Here is a 15,510-nt window from a genome sequence, read left to right on the forward strand (position 1 = left end):
TCCGATGATCTCGTGTCCTTAGACACACCCCATCATAGTTTTTCCTCTGTAGCATCATCGGGACGGAAATGCATTCTTTCTTGCGATCTCGTCGACGAAAAGAGTAACACCTTACGACCAGTGAATTTACGCGTACGACTTAGATTTTGTGAGTACGTTCATCTATGATCCCGTCGACCGCGGATTCGTTATTGAACCTAGGATCATTGTCATTAGTTTCTCGAGTACCTAACTACCACGGTTACTTGTCCGGTTCTATACTAATCCTATTTGCACTAGTCAATGTCTTCTCTATTGCATAACGACAACGTGTAACCCAAACGAAGATTCGTTTCACGTCCCTAACCCTAATTTTAATGTAAACCCGACATATAAGAAGCGGCATAGATATAAGAGATGTAAAGCCGAAAGTTCGTCCAAAGCCAAAAGGCACGGACTACGCAATAATAAATAAAAATAAATAAATAAAATTAGCAAGAAGGAAATATAAAGTACAAAGCAAGATTACTCGCAGTAGGACGTAACTAGAAATCGGAATAAATTGCGGGCAATCATTCGCTCCTGTCAACGATTGGACACAGCAAGGGCCATGCTGGCTCTAACGGCGATTAATCGAATGAAAATCAAGCAATCCAACGTTAAATCGTCATGCTTATACAGAAATACAAAGGACAGAGTATATATGGAACAACCACTAGGATTTATAACCGACGGTAACAAAGTATGCGAGCTAGAAAAACGCACATATGGATTGCCTTAATCTGGATACCGTTGGATATTATATAACACACTTTGAAGGAGAATCGTGTGCATATAAATTAAGGGACAGAAGCAACCGATCGTTGAAATATACGTAGCTGACTTTTTATAGCAACAAATGATAAGATAGTTGAAGAACTCGCATCAAAATTGAGATAGCACTTTGAGTTAACCGAATCGGAAAAAAATAATTCCTTAAATATAAAAGTTATAAAAAAGAAGGATGTGATATAATTATCGGAAACATCATACAAAGAACAAATTTTAAGGAAACACCACCTAGAAAGTTGCGATCCAGTAAAATAGCCAGTAAGAAAATTTAAATGCATTTAAAACAAGATTTAGATGCATATAAGATTCGCCGAAGCCGGTATCACGTAAAGTGAAAAAAGAAATGGAAGATGAAAATAAAAACAGAGAGAATTTATTTGCTAACATCTTGTTTACACTAATGACAGTTTACTTCCGAACTCCAGCCGTGACTTTCAAAGACTGGAGCTCTTACAACTCGGCCGCATCCCTACACAAGTGGTTATCTTACGAAGTAGTGAGGACCCCCGGGTGTTGGGTCTGGGCCCCGACCCCCTGCTGCCGCGTGCACTCCCATGCCGTCTGGTGGGTGTCCGTCATTAGCTCGTCGGTTTTGAAGTGTACCGGTCCTGACACCGGATAAGACCGAATACCAACAGTTACTGAGACCACTGATCTACTGCATTGGCAACTAAATGATTGCTGATTTTGTCAATACCACCTAATGACAAAATCTGCAATGACTTAATTGCCAACCCAATGTATAGCTATCGGAACGAGACCTGATATTTCTTCACGGTAAGTAAACTGTCACAATATAATCGGAACTCAAAAGCAATACATTTGACCGCTGTGGAAAAGGAATGTAGATACCTGAATCAGTAGACCCAAGTTGGATGGAGCAAATATTAAATTTGTAGAAAGAAAGAGTGAAAAAGAGATTAGACAAGATCAAGTCGTGCTTTATTCGCATCACAATTGAGTATGTCTGCAGAACAGCAATGAATATTTTAGTAATAGCATTTTGCAATTAATTTAAAGATGTCTAATACAAAAATTGAAATGTACCATAACGAAATAGTAAAATGATTAAGAAATATGATAAATACAGATATGTATGTATGAGTAACATTTTGTATGTAAATTAATTTTTAAGAAATGGACAAGTGCTATATTTTAATCTTTCAGTTCCGACAAAGAAGATAATTCTTTTAACAAATTTTGTAGAAATTCAAATCAGAAAATAAAATAAGAAAGTATACAACTTTTTATTAACTTTCGAAATCAGTTTAAAAACAATTACAAATAACATATGAGTTGTACGAATGAAAATAGTTACATCAGAATCATATCCACTCTAAAACCTCATTTATTTAGTATCAATTCAAATTTTTCTGATAGAAAGGAGATGTCACGTGAAAGTATTTAATGCAAAGAGTTTAATTAAAAATCTTCATGCTATTGACCATTCATTTGCGTACACGTTCGAACGTCCCTGGTGATAGGCTCTTCTTATTATTTTATTTACATCGTTCTTAACAATATGAGTAAAACTAACGTAGAAAAAATTAGTTATTGGTATACTACTTGTAGCAGACTGCAGAACTAAAAAGAAGGTAGAAAATAGTGTGAAATTAAAAATTTTGGCGCGTTTACAAAAATGTGTTTTTTAAAAAGAAAAAATAGACTTTAAGGTGCTATAATAAACTATTTGACGAACTTTCAGGGCACCCAGGATCCTCTCCTTGCCTCTCAACACTACTCTTACTACAAGAAATATAATAGCAGCAAAAATATATTGAGGGCTTTATAATAGATTTAATAATAATACTTTTAATTAAGGGAATTATTTACCTTTGCCCCTTGTATTTTGAGAGGGCTATGAAAAAAGTACATTTCCTTCATGAGGCTAATTAGAATACTTCCTATGATATACATTGCCACATTAAGAATCAAATACTTTCCATGCAGCTAGAAGCTCGGCGGGGCAGCCAGCTACGCTCGTTGAAGCTCAGAACTGAAGACGACGCGTCCCGAGTTCGAATCCTCGGCATAAGGAGACCTCTCCAGCTCTTTAAAAAGGGACGGAAAAACCAAAATTTCTCTTAGAATATACAAACAGGCAAGTGGCCAGCCCCTCCCTTGCGTGTGTTCCGGGTGTATTTTCTGGGAGTACTTGGTTTTTAAACGTGCTTGGTGTTAAGCACACAGGGGCCCGACGATAAAAACTCGCACTGGTACACTGTCCCGTTCGTGGAGGTTTTAGCCGGTAAGAATCCGGCACTACCTTCTGCCCGTCCCCACAGGGTTGTAAGGTGTCTATGAAGATTTCCTCCACGTAAAAAAAAAAGAAAATTTTTTTGTAGTATGAAAGGAGAGACGTTTAACATTCCCATAGACAAGGGTGGAACACATATAAATGGTATCACTGGCGAATAATCTTTATCAATAATCGACATGAAAGTAGGTGTTACGCCACGATGCTTACCACAGGCTGTATTTTCTAACCGTCGCTCGCGGTCCTACAGTGTCGCAGGCTGACCGTCTCATCTGCCCGCCGGATCATATAAAATGTATCGACGGGCGCATAGTTGTCGCCAAGCAGCGAGCCCTAGAAACGTCGATTTTTGTCCGTAACGTTTTCGACACAAGAAGAACCATACGTGATCATAGGCGCGAGCGGCGGCGTGAAGCGAGCATAATGGGGGGTCGTCTTCCAAACAAGACAAAGAAATGATCGAAAGGCAATCAGTCCCTTCTGACGAGCCAAGCGTTAGACATCGAGAGCTCTGACGAGCAAAATCAAAATCATATAGTTTAACGAATTCATTGAGAGATATCGTAAGGTCGAGTCAACTTTGTGTAATTTATTCATCATATTATTGTCAAATATATTATTTTATGTTCACCTGTCAATACAGTGTTACTTCATTGAACCACCTCTGTTATCTTAATCGAAACAGGGGAACGACTATTTTGCGGCGTCGAATAACAGAATCGTAGCGAGAATTTACGCCTCTCGCTGACGCGTTTTCCTAGCGGTCGCGTCTCTCCGCGAAAGGTCGTAACAGTATAAAAAAGAACATAGTCGGACTACATGCCGTTGAATAGGGATGGGGGGGGGGCAGAATTATAAAAAAACCAGGAAAAGCTAGAAGAAGAGAAGGAGAAAAGGGAATGAACAAGCGAAAGTGTGGAAAAATACCTGGAGGAATGTAAAGACTGGACCTGCAGTCCAAGGGAAGAACAGTAGAGGAAACGTGGACTGAAATCAAAAAGAAGATAAACGAAGCAATGCCAAAGAAGAAAGTGAAGATGAGGAAATGGGGTATGGGAGAGAAAGCGTGGAACAACAAGGAGTGGAAAGAAAGGAAAAGAGTGATGAGAAGGGAGATGACAAAGTTTATGAAAGGAAAATGCAGCAGAGAAGCGCTCATAGAGGGAAAAAAGAAAAGGAAAGAGAAGAAGCAAAAGAAAGCAACGGGGGAAAACTGGTTAGAAAATGAGGTACGAAAGTATGCACCGAAGGAAGTGGGGGTGGCGTTATGGGAGTTAAGGGGGGGCTAAGGTTAATTCGTACAAAAAAGGCATGTTTCTGTGAATTTTTTGTGACGACACAGTTAGAATCTCTTTATTAAAACCAATAATACACTAAAGTATGACATTCGAAGTATATTGTATAAAATTTTCACGGACGTGTCTCGGAAAAAAGTAGAATTGCGGTGCCTCTCGTAACTTGGTGCTGTATCATCTGAAATCAAAAAATTAAAGTTCATTCGTTAGGAAGCAGTTTTCTCCAGGTAACGCTGGGAGGATTTTTCGAAATTTCAATTTTTCACTTTTTTGGAACACTTTGAAGGGAAAAATGCGATTTTTTGCGAAAAGATCGGATAATTTGTTATTGTAAAATAAAAATAATTAACAAATTGGAAAAAACTCTCCAGCGTTACCTCGTAAATTATGTACAGAAATAGTGTTCAAAGGGGCACCTGGATCTGGGGGGTAAGATTAGGTATTATATAGAGAGCGAAACATCTGCCAGGTATCAATAGCACGTTCGGGTCGGGTAGGTATTAAAATCCGACATGTATGAAAATACTCGTAACTTTGTCAATTTTGCTCCAATCGACTTGAAATTTTGATACAATATTCTTAAGATATTATGCATTCAATTAAAAAAATACAAAAAAATTTTAATACCTTACCCCCCCCCCTTAAGGAGAATATGGAAATAGGGAGGGGATACCAGAAGATTGGAAAAAAGGAGTAATACGTCGGATATGTAAGAAGGGGGACAAGAGAGTAGCGAAGAGCTACAGAGGAGTAACGCTAATGGATACAGCATACAAGATCTATGCAGAGATACTGGACGAACGACTGAAGGCAGAGATTGAAAACAAACTGGAAGATTCGGATTCAGAAAAGGAAGAGGAGTGACCGATGCGGTTTTTGTGATAAACCACATCATATACAAGCAGCTAGGTAAAGAAAGAGGGAAATTACATGCCTGTTTTGCGGACTTAAGAGCGGCGTTCAACAGACTAAACAGAGAGAAACTGGAGGAGAAAATGAGGAAAATGGGGATTAGCGAAGAACTAACCCGAAGGATTAAAGCGATATACGAAGAAACAAGGAATGTAGTGAGAGTCAAGAACCGCGACACAAGGGAATTTTGGACTGCGAGGGGAGTCAAACAAGACTGGAAGAAGAACTAAGGCAAGGACAAGCTGGGGGCATAGTGGTAGGAAAAAGAAAGGTATGGTCACTAACATATGCAGACGATATTGTGTCGATGGCAGATAGAGAAGAGGAGCTAAAAGATATGCTAAAGAGATTCAAACAATTTTTAAAGAAAGCCGAATTAGAACCGAGCACGGAAAAGACCAAGATAGTAGTTTTCGAAAAAAGAAGGATAAAAGGAGACAAAGAAAATGGAAATGGGGAGAGCAAGAATTAGAAGAAGTGGACGAGATAAGATACCTAGTGTACATGCTAGAGAAAAACCGCAGTGATGAGAAACACATGCAAGACAGGAAAAAGAGAGCAACAATAGCAACGAAGAAAACATGGAGCCTGGGAGAAAGATGCAAGCTAATAGAAATCAAAGAAAAAGCATTAAAAAGAACAGCAAGGTATGAGGATAAAGCCCTAGAATGAAAAAGGAACTAAAAAGGAGTAAAGGAGTGTATAAAGGAAAGAGAGAGAAATTGGGGAAATGGCCAAGAAGGGAAAGGAGCAAGAAAGAGAAAGAAGGGACTAGAAGAGGTGAGAAATGGAGGGACGCAGATAGAAGCAAGAGAGGAGCAAGCTAGGATGACAGTAGACCAAATTATAGAAGAAAGAAGAAAGAGAGAAGCAGAAGAGAGGGGGAAAAGGATAAGGGAAACCAAATATAATATACATTACAGAAATATCGCCAAAGAAGAATTATCAAAGTACTTAGAAGGGTGGATGAAGTGGAAGTATAGAAGGCAAGATTCACATGTGGGAACGAGACCAAAGCAGGGGAATACTGGAAAGAAGAGGGAGAAAAAAGATACAGACTATGTAGAAGGAAAGAAGACCTGTGACATGTAATAGAAGAATGTGAAATAACGGGAGGATCAAAGGACATAGGAAAAACACTAAATGAGACTGGAAAAGGTTCAACAGAACTAAAAGCAATAATAGAGAAGAGAAGGGCAAACGACAGGAAGGAAGCACAGCAAGGAGGCTAAAGACCAAAGCTGCAATAGTTATTAGTCATTAGTTATTAATTTGTAGTTTCTAGTATTTAGTTCGTAGAGATAGAATAATTAAGGGAGTGAAATAGAATAGAGCGGTTAAGAGGGGAGGTAGACATATAAGAAGCGAAATAGATATAAGAGATGTAAAACCGAAAGTTCGTCCAAAGCCGAAAGGCACGGACTAAGCAATAATAATAATAAAATAATAATAATTTATATAATAATAATTTAATGTGAATTAAATTTAATGTAAATTAAATTATTATTATATAAATTATATAAATTACCTTACGGTTGATATCGTACGTGATAAGGATCGCGAAAGAGTATCTAATTTGGTATAGTCTTTACCACAAAAAGTATTTCAACCTGAAAAAGTTGTGTAATTCATTTTCGTTGATCCGAGGTCTTATTCAAAAGATGTTATTTCTTAAAACTGTTGCCTATTATTTAGTAACAATTGTGTCACTATTACTGCAAACTTTTCAATGTTACATAACATAATGCAAAAAGAAGCGGAAAGAAACAATGAGTAATTTACTTATATATTATTTATACAGAATCTGTATAAATCTCTAAACATTTATACAACTTTATTTTTTACACTAATGCTATTATATTCATCGAATTGATTGGTATCTCAAACTTTTTATTTATTTTTGCAATATATTTTTTGTAAAATTATGAAGTACGTTTATTAGGACAGGAGCGCAATTACATATACTTATTTTCATTAGATTGATTTAAGTCAAATTAGTTACACATGGTATATGTGGATATGCATATTAAAGGTTGGCTGTTCTATTAGCCGTTCAGAAGTCACAGTAATCAATTTCGCAAATTAAGTGACGATGTTGCAAACACTGTTTTTTAATTTACATTAGAATCTATTATCATTTATGTCATCTTTCTGCAATACATGAATTTTTGTTGGAATACAACTGTAATATCGTAAAATAGCTTTGATTGGAGATCGGCTGAAATTAGAAAACACCGTGTACGCCGTCTTTTTGTGGTTTGTTTACATCCAAGAGCGCCTAGTAACAGTGACGCGAGAAAAGATAAGCAGCGTCAAAACAGAAGTACGGTTTCATATTTCAAGGAGTGGCAATCGAGAGGCCAGAGTATGTGAGCCGAAAAGTGTGTGCGTGTGTGTGTGAGAGAGAGGACGAGAGCAAGAGCGAGCACGACCGAGCAGGAGTGCATTGGCGAGGGTCAGAGTTGATCGAGACGTCGAAGCATAGAGTCGTTAGAATTGAGTTGCGAGTGTTGTCGAGTGTAGAGTTGCTAGTGAGTGAGAGAGAGAGAGAGAGTTACCAAATACTTGTCAAGTTATTTGTTGTAAATACGAGCGTTGCATTTAGTTTTCCTGTTAATCAAACATCGTTTCTCTGTCTAACTAATATCTGTATTTTCAATCCATTATTAATAAATTATAATTAATCGGACAAAATTACACCTTTAATATATTCCGATATTACACAACGATATTAATCGCATACAGATAAAGTGATTGATCGAACGGATTCTTCCCTCCGTTGCCCAGCGACATCCCCACTACCGTGCGTTCGTGAGATTTTTTTTTTTTATTTATTTGTTGAAATTACAATCAATTCTCGCGTTGAGAATTTTCAGTAATTTTTCTGGCGTGGCGCAGTGACATGGCTGATTATTTACAATAAGTTAATACTTATTATAGATAGGTATAATTTATAAGTATTATAAGTAAGTGCAAATGCTTAATTTGGATAATTAAAAGAATCTAACGTTTAGGTCTAGCGGGTAGTGCCTCTTCAGCCTGCGAATCTGGTCCGTCGTATCGAGTAGTCCAGTGATTAGGGGGTTTCGGTGTTTGTTGATTCTTTTGTTATATCTGTCGCTATATTTTGCTATTTCCTCTTTGACGGTGGGTATCTTGAGGTCGCGGTGTATTGTTTCATTGGTTACATACCAAGGTGCGTCAATTAGGGATCTTAGCGTTTTCGATTGAAAGCGTTGGAGTATTTCAATGTTGGAGTTACTTGCTGTTCCCCATAGTTGGATTCCGTAGGTCCAGACAGGTTTTATTACGGTCATGTAGAGGGTAATTTTATTCTCTATGTTTAGTTTGGAGCGTCGGCCCGTGAGCCAATAGAGTTTTTTTAGTTTGTCCTTTAGTTGCTTCGTTTTATCTGAGATGTGTGTCTTCCACGTTAGTCTCCTGTCCAGGGTCATGCCCAGGTATCGGACTGTGTCCCTGCTAGGGATTGTTGCATTGTTGATGATGACCTGGGGGCAGGTTTGTTTTCGGAGCGTGAAGGTTACATGTGAGGATTTCTTTTCGTTGACTTTGAAGCCCCATTTGTGAAACCACTTTTCCATGGAGTCGAGACTTCGCTGGAGAGTGGATGAGGCTATTACCGAGTCTGCGTGGGTAGCTAATAGCGCTGTGTCGTCTGCAAATGTCGCTATTGTTATATCGTTTGATATAGGTAGGTCGGCAGTGTAGATGGAGTACAGTAGGGGTCCGAGGACACTACCTTGGGGTATGCCGGGTTCTATTGGGAATGTTGCGGAAGTGGCGTCTAGGCATTTAACCATGAATTGTCTGTTGGTTAGGTAAGATTTTAGGATGGAGTAGTAGGGGTGAGGTAGGATCTTTTTAATCTTGTATAGTAGCCCTTCATGCCATACTTTGTCGAATGCCTGTTGGATGTCTAGGAAAACCGCTGAGCAATATTTTTTCTTTTCCAGTGTTTGGCTGATCGTATGAGTTAAGCGGTGGATTTGCTCTACTGTAGAATGATGTTTTCGGAAGCCGAATTGGTGATCTGGGAGTGTTTTCAAGTTCTCTAGGATTGGAAGGAGTCGGTTCGTGAGCATCTTCTCGAATAGTTTGGACAGGGTAGGTAAAAGACTGATTGGGCGATAGGAGCTGGTTTCGTATATCGGTTTACCGGGTTTAGGGATGAGGGTAATCAATGAGATTTTCCAGGCCTTAGGATAGTGTTCCAGGCGAAGGATAGCATTAAAAATCGATGTGATGAGTGCTATCCCTTTTGTGGGAAGTTCCTTGATTGCTTTATTGCCTGTTAGGTCGTGTCCTGCTGCTTTCTTGGGGTTTAGGCGACTGATTGTTTCTATAGTCTCTGCAGAGGAGAAGGGTTCGATAGGAGGGGACATTTGGAAGGGGGTGTGCAGGTATTCGGTAAAATTTGATAACGTAAGTTATCAAAGTCTTCTTTGGCGATGGAGTGTCTGGGAGGGCAGTATACTGCTGAGGTGGTGATTGAGCCATGACAGTCTTCTATTGCTACGTTTGTTGCTTGTAGGTAGTCTTTCTGGAATGATGGAAGTTCGTAGTGCTTAATACTTGCTTTGATTATTATTCCGGTGCCACCGTGGGCCTTTCCGCTGGGGTGTTGGGTATGGTAGAATTTGTAACCATTTATTTTCAGGTAGCTCCTGTCGGTGAAGTGGGTTTCCGATACGAGCATTACGTCGACTTGCTGGTCTTTTAAGAAGAGTTCTAGTTCAAGTTTGTGTTGCGCTAGACCGTTGACGTTCCAGAGTGCTATGCGCCTTGGTTTTATTTTGAGTCGGGGCGTGCTAATTTTTCCACGATGAGTGTTAGTAGCGATAGCAAGTGATTTATTTGCTCTGATTGTTTCTCTATTAGCTTTTCGAGCCTTGAGGAGTTGTCTGTGTTAGGTGGGTTGGGGTCACTGTTTTGGGGAAGGTTCCTTTGGCTGTTCGGGTTATTTTGGATGCCTTGTACTGCTTGGGCATAGGAGGTTGAGGTGGAGATGAATTTGGTAGGACTGGGTGCTTGGTTGGTTGAGGGGGTTGGGGTAGTCGTGAATTTCGGCGGGCTGGGTGTTTGGTTGGATACCTCTTTTGCTCTGAGCTTAGGGTACCTGTTCGTGTGGTCCCCTTGGCAGTGGATGCATTTCGCTGGAGTTTCCGGTGATTTGGCGCACTGGTCAGTGGAGTGAGTGCCTGCGCATTTAACGCAGCGGAAAGTATGGTTGCAGTATTTCTGCGTATGACCGTACCTTTGGCACCTTTTGCATTGCACTATTTCTTTTTTCACTAGCGGTGGTTCGAATTTTACTATTGCGTTCATTAGGCGACTGATATTGTAGATTTCCTTATTGTTTGGCTTTTGTTTTATATCTATGAAAAATAAGGATAACGGGTCTTTCGAGACTCTATGCCTTATATTACTTACGTTGATGACTTCGTGGCCGAGTTTTGAGAGTTCGTATTTGAGTTCGTCTATGTCTGCTGAGTGGTGTACGTTTCGTAGGACCACCCGGAAAGGCCTTTCCTGTTTGAGTTGGTAGGTGTGGAAGTTGGCGTTCAGGGTCCTGAGTGTCTTGGTGAGTTTTCTGTAAGCTTCTGGGTTCGTCGGCAGTATTTTTACTCTATTGTTGCTTATCTTGAGGTTATATTCCTCCTTGCTGATATCTCTCTCTAGGGACCTGGTCATTGTCTGTATGTCAATGACGTCGTCCACAAATATTGGTGGGGGAGGGGGGATTCTCTGTGAGAGTTGGTTTGGTGGCGGTTCTACGATTTCCATGGCGTCGTTTGAGGATTCCAATACGGCGAATCTGTTGTGTGTGTTTATTTGCGTTGCTGTTTCTATTTTCCTTTTCTTTGTAGTACTAGCGTCGTTAGTGCGGAGAGTTCTGCTACACTTCTGCCACGGGGGGGGGGGGTAGCTCGGGGTAGCTGCGAGTCCGCTCCGAAGAGCCTGGTCGCGGTTGTTGGGCCATCATCGAGCTAGTTAATTCGGAATGAACAACTAGTCGTGAGGCTGTGAGGCTAGTATTCGGGTTGGGGTTAGGTGCGTGGGATTTTCTTCTCCCTAAAGGGTAAGGGACACTTAGCTGTGTTCACTTTCGACGGTTGGGCGACACGTGTTGTTTTCGGACTACGCTGGGCACTAGAGACACGTCTGCACGCTTCGGCACTCCACAACGAACTACAAAACATCAGTGATGAGAATTTATAAAATCATTCTACTTTTATATCACATACTATACATTAAATGTAATGTAAATTAAATAAGACAAGGAAACGTTAAAACTACATATAAGAACCAAAAAACATATAACGAAACAATTGGAAGAACAAATGAAATTACAAGAGCTCGATTCAGACGCATACAGGATAGTAAGAAATATTCCAAAAAATAAAAATGTAAATTATTATACCTACTAAGCAAAGATATTAAAAGGTTTCAGGTTACAATAAAAGAATTATACCCAAAACTTTTTTCTTATTTGGTAGACTTTTTACAATCAATTCTCATTGAGAATTATAAGTAAATTAAACACCCAAAACTTGACATAAAATATATCAAAACAGATCTATTGGAAAGGAGACACACGCTACACAACGTAATTTACTTAAGCGAAAGTGTCGCTTTAACACCATTGTCAATGTTTCTCTATGAACGTGAATAAGACGGTATGTGATACGTTCATAAAAGTATAAACGCCAAGAGCTAATAATAATATTCCACAGTGTGTGTTACGACCGTTCGCGGAGAGACGCGGTCGCTAGGAGAACGCGTCAGCGAGAGGCGTAAATTCTCGCTACGATCATGTTAATCGACGCCGCGAAATAGTCGTTCCCCTGTTTCGTTTAGGATAACAGAGGTGGTTTAATGAATGTAACACTGTATTAACAGGTTAACATAGAACAATATATTTTACAATAATATGATGAAGATGTTACAGAATTTTGGCTCGACTTTGATCTCTAGATAAATTCGTTTGCTCGTCAGATTGTCGAAGTGTCACGTTTGACTCGTCAGAAGGAACTGCCCGCCCTTCGATTATTTTCGTCTTTTCAGGAAGGCGACCCCCACTACGTTCGGATCACACCACATTCTTTTACGCGTGGTAAAATAACGGCCACGAGTCGACGTTTCTGGAGGTCGCCCTGCTTAATGAACCATGCGCTTGCCGCGACAATGTTTGTTGGCGGGGAGCCGCGACGATCCGTCTGCGACGTTGTAGGACCGCGAGCGACGGTTAGAAAATACAGCCCGTGGTAAGCCTCGTGGCGTAACAGTGTGTGAACGACATGGACGCACGAAAAATTATTGTAATAAATTACCGACTCCTGTCAAATGTTCAGGTATGTGTCTCTCGATTAATTGCTCATATGTAAAAAAATAAAAAAGGTAATCTGTGCAAATTGCAGAAACAATCATCCGGCAAGCTACAAATGTTGGATTGTAAGGAAGAAGCTGCAAAAAAATTATTTCTTTCAATTATCACCAGCCATTTAGTATCCATTTATATTATTATTCGGTTTATAGTCAAATGGCTAACAATGTTTAAACATACAAGAACCAAATATCGACTGCATTAACGAGTAACAAATTTTAAGCAGAAATGATAAAAGAAAGCAATAATCAAAAACTTAAAGAAACAATGGAAAAGACCTGAATACGATATAATAACACCAAAGATATTAAAAGAAATTCCGGACAAAGGAGTAAGATTTTTATTTTCAGGCTAGGAAATTTTCCACAGATATGGAAACGTGCACAGATAGTGTTAGAAAAAGCAAATAAGAATGTAATACCACCATCCGCTTATAACCAGTTTCCTTCCAATTATATCTATATTGTATTCTGGCTTTTCTTTGAATCTGTTAATCGTATGTTGTGTCGTGTCTTACCTTGTTATGTAGTATTTAACCAGGATCATTTTTTCCACCATCGTTTAAGAAAGGATGGCTTTAAGCCGAACGTAAATGTTGAATCATACGAGGATCAGAGACACCACCAGCAGCGTCCGGCTTTTAACCTTTCTTATATTTTCCCACACAGGAATTTTACAAAAACTCTTCCAACCATTCCATAACCAGCTATCGACGAGACAAGCCAACTTTCTTTTTCCAGAAATTCTCTGCAAGCCATGGATAGGATAGAAACAAGAGGAATCGTGTACTATTGGATTGGCAACTAAGTGATAGCGGATTTTGCCATTAAGTGGTAATGACAAGATCCGCAATCATTTAGTTGCCAACCTAATGTATTATAGTTTGAATGTATATGTTGATATTAAAACTATTCGATTCTTCGATCCATACTATGGAATCCAACATCCAAAATAGTAGAGAAGACAATTGACAAAAGATGAATGGATGAAATAATAGCTAAATCCCTTTCTTTTTTGTACGTGGAGAAATGCTCATGGACGCTTCGTTGGTGCTGCAGCAGCATAGCAGTGTTGGACTCTTACTGACTAAAATGGAATGCCACAGAACCTCTTGCAACTTACGGCTGGTGCACTCTCCTAAAAGTTTCCTAACTGATTAATTTGGCGCTAGCGGACGCCATTGCCGCTAGCGCCACGTCCCTGAAAGTCGCGACCCATGGCTGGCGGGGCGGAGCGGTCCATGTCCACCATACCACCATCTCCCTCGGCCGCATTAAAAAACAATTTTTTTTTCTTTTCTTTTGTTTTTTCTTTTCTTTCTTTTTTGTTATTTTTATGTTTTTCTTTCTTTTTGTCCTTTCGTTTCAGTTGTTAGTGATTGCCTGTGTTTTTTATTTTTTCTTTTTTTTTCGTGGAGGAAGTCTCATAGACAACTTCTTATCTCACCATCGTGTTGGCCGGGCGTTACAGGGCGGCGGCAGAAGGTAGTGTGTCGGCCGGACTCTTACCGACTAAGATCTCCACAGTCAAAATGGTAGAAACATGGTCGGAAGTGTGAGTGGTCGTCGGCCCTGGGGTGCTTACCAAGCAACTCTACCAAGCACTCGCGGAAAGTACGAACACAACGCGCATGGGAGCGCTCCGGCTTACCTCTGTCGTATATTAGCTTTTGAGAGAGATTTTGGGTTTTCCATCCTTTGGAAATATATCCAGGGCGAGGATTCGAATTCACGATGCGACGTCTTCAGTCCCGGGCCATAACGAGTGTAGCTTTTTTTTTTATAATGTTTATTGACCAGTAGATGAATGTGTCAGGTAGATGATACATTTACACTGTACATGTGAATGTGTGCGTAAGCGTCAGAGGACGTGCAGGGCTCAGTTGAGACAAAAGACGATTGGTAGCTGTTAGAAGAATCTATTAGAATAGTCTGTTGACAAGAATCGTGCGCGTAAGAAGGTTATCGAGGTCTTCAGAGTGTAATATATGTCGGACATGAAAGGACATCGAAGCCTCCCCTTTGGAACTTCGGGATAATCCCCTAACACCGTAATCTAAATTCTATCATAGGCGTAATTAAACAATCGTCGTCTTTCGATCCGATTGTATTTGTTCGAGATTTGTGATAATGAGCTTGGGCTCGAGGCGACAGCCAGTCGCGGAACGTGGCTAGCATCTTTTTCTAACTATCGATATGGAGATTGACCAATTAGCAGCAACGTCAATTTCCCTTACTTTCCGAACGAAGACTATCCCCGACGAATCCCATGATCTCGTGTCCTTGGACACACCCCAACGTAGTTTTTCCTCTGTGGCATCGTTGGGACGGAAAGTCATTCTTTCTTGCGATCTCATCGACGAAAAGAGTAACACCTTACGATCAGTGAATATTACGCGTCCGACTTAGATTTTGTGAGCACGTTCATCTATCATCCCGTCGACCGCGGATTCGTTATTGAACCTAGGATCATTGTCATTAGTTTCTCGAGTATGTAATTACCACGGTTACTTGTCCGGTTCTATAGTAATCGTATTTGCACTAATCAATGTCTTCTCTATTGCATAACGACAATGTATAATCCGAACGAAGTTTCGTTTCACGCCCCGAACTCTAATTCTAATGTAAACCCGACATATATATGTATAGCTGTTGTGAATAAAGTAAATCATTTACTTTTCCGATTCCTCTCTATACCTTAACAGAATGTTACATTGGCATGCTGTTCACCATAAACAATGAACTTTGGTTGTGGGCCTGTTTAGGCAAAAGTACCGATACATGACGGTACGACATAGGCATACAATATTTTGTATGTCGGAATTACATTTT

The 15,510-nt window shown here is 39.8% G+C and overlaps 1 pseudogene; it reads left to right on the forward strand.

Moving 5' to 3' along the window:
• Window positions 1–3,149: 3,149 nt before the first annotated feature.
• LOC117211218 lies at window positions 3,150–3,233 on the forward strand (annotated as a pseudogene).
• The last annotated feature ends 12,277 nt before the right edge of the window (window positions 3,234–15,510 follow it).

This window comes from Bombus bifarius, unplaced genomic scaffold, assembly GCF_011952205.1.
Source record: "Bombus bifarius isolate JDL3187 unplaced genomic scaffold, Bbif_JDL3187 scf7180000008218, whole genome shotgun sequence".
NCBI lineage: Eukaryota > Metazoa > Arthropoda > Insecta > Hymenoptera > Apidae > Bombus > Bombus bifarius.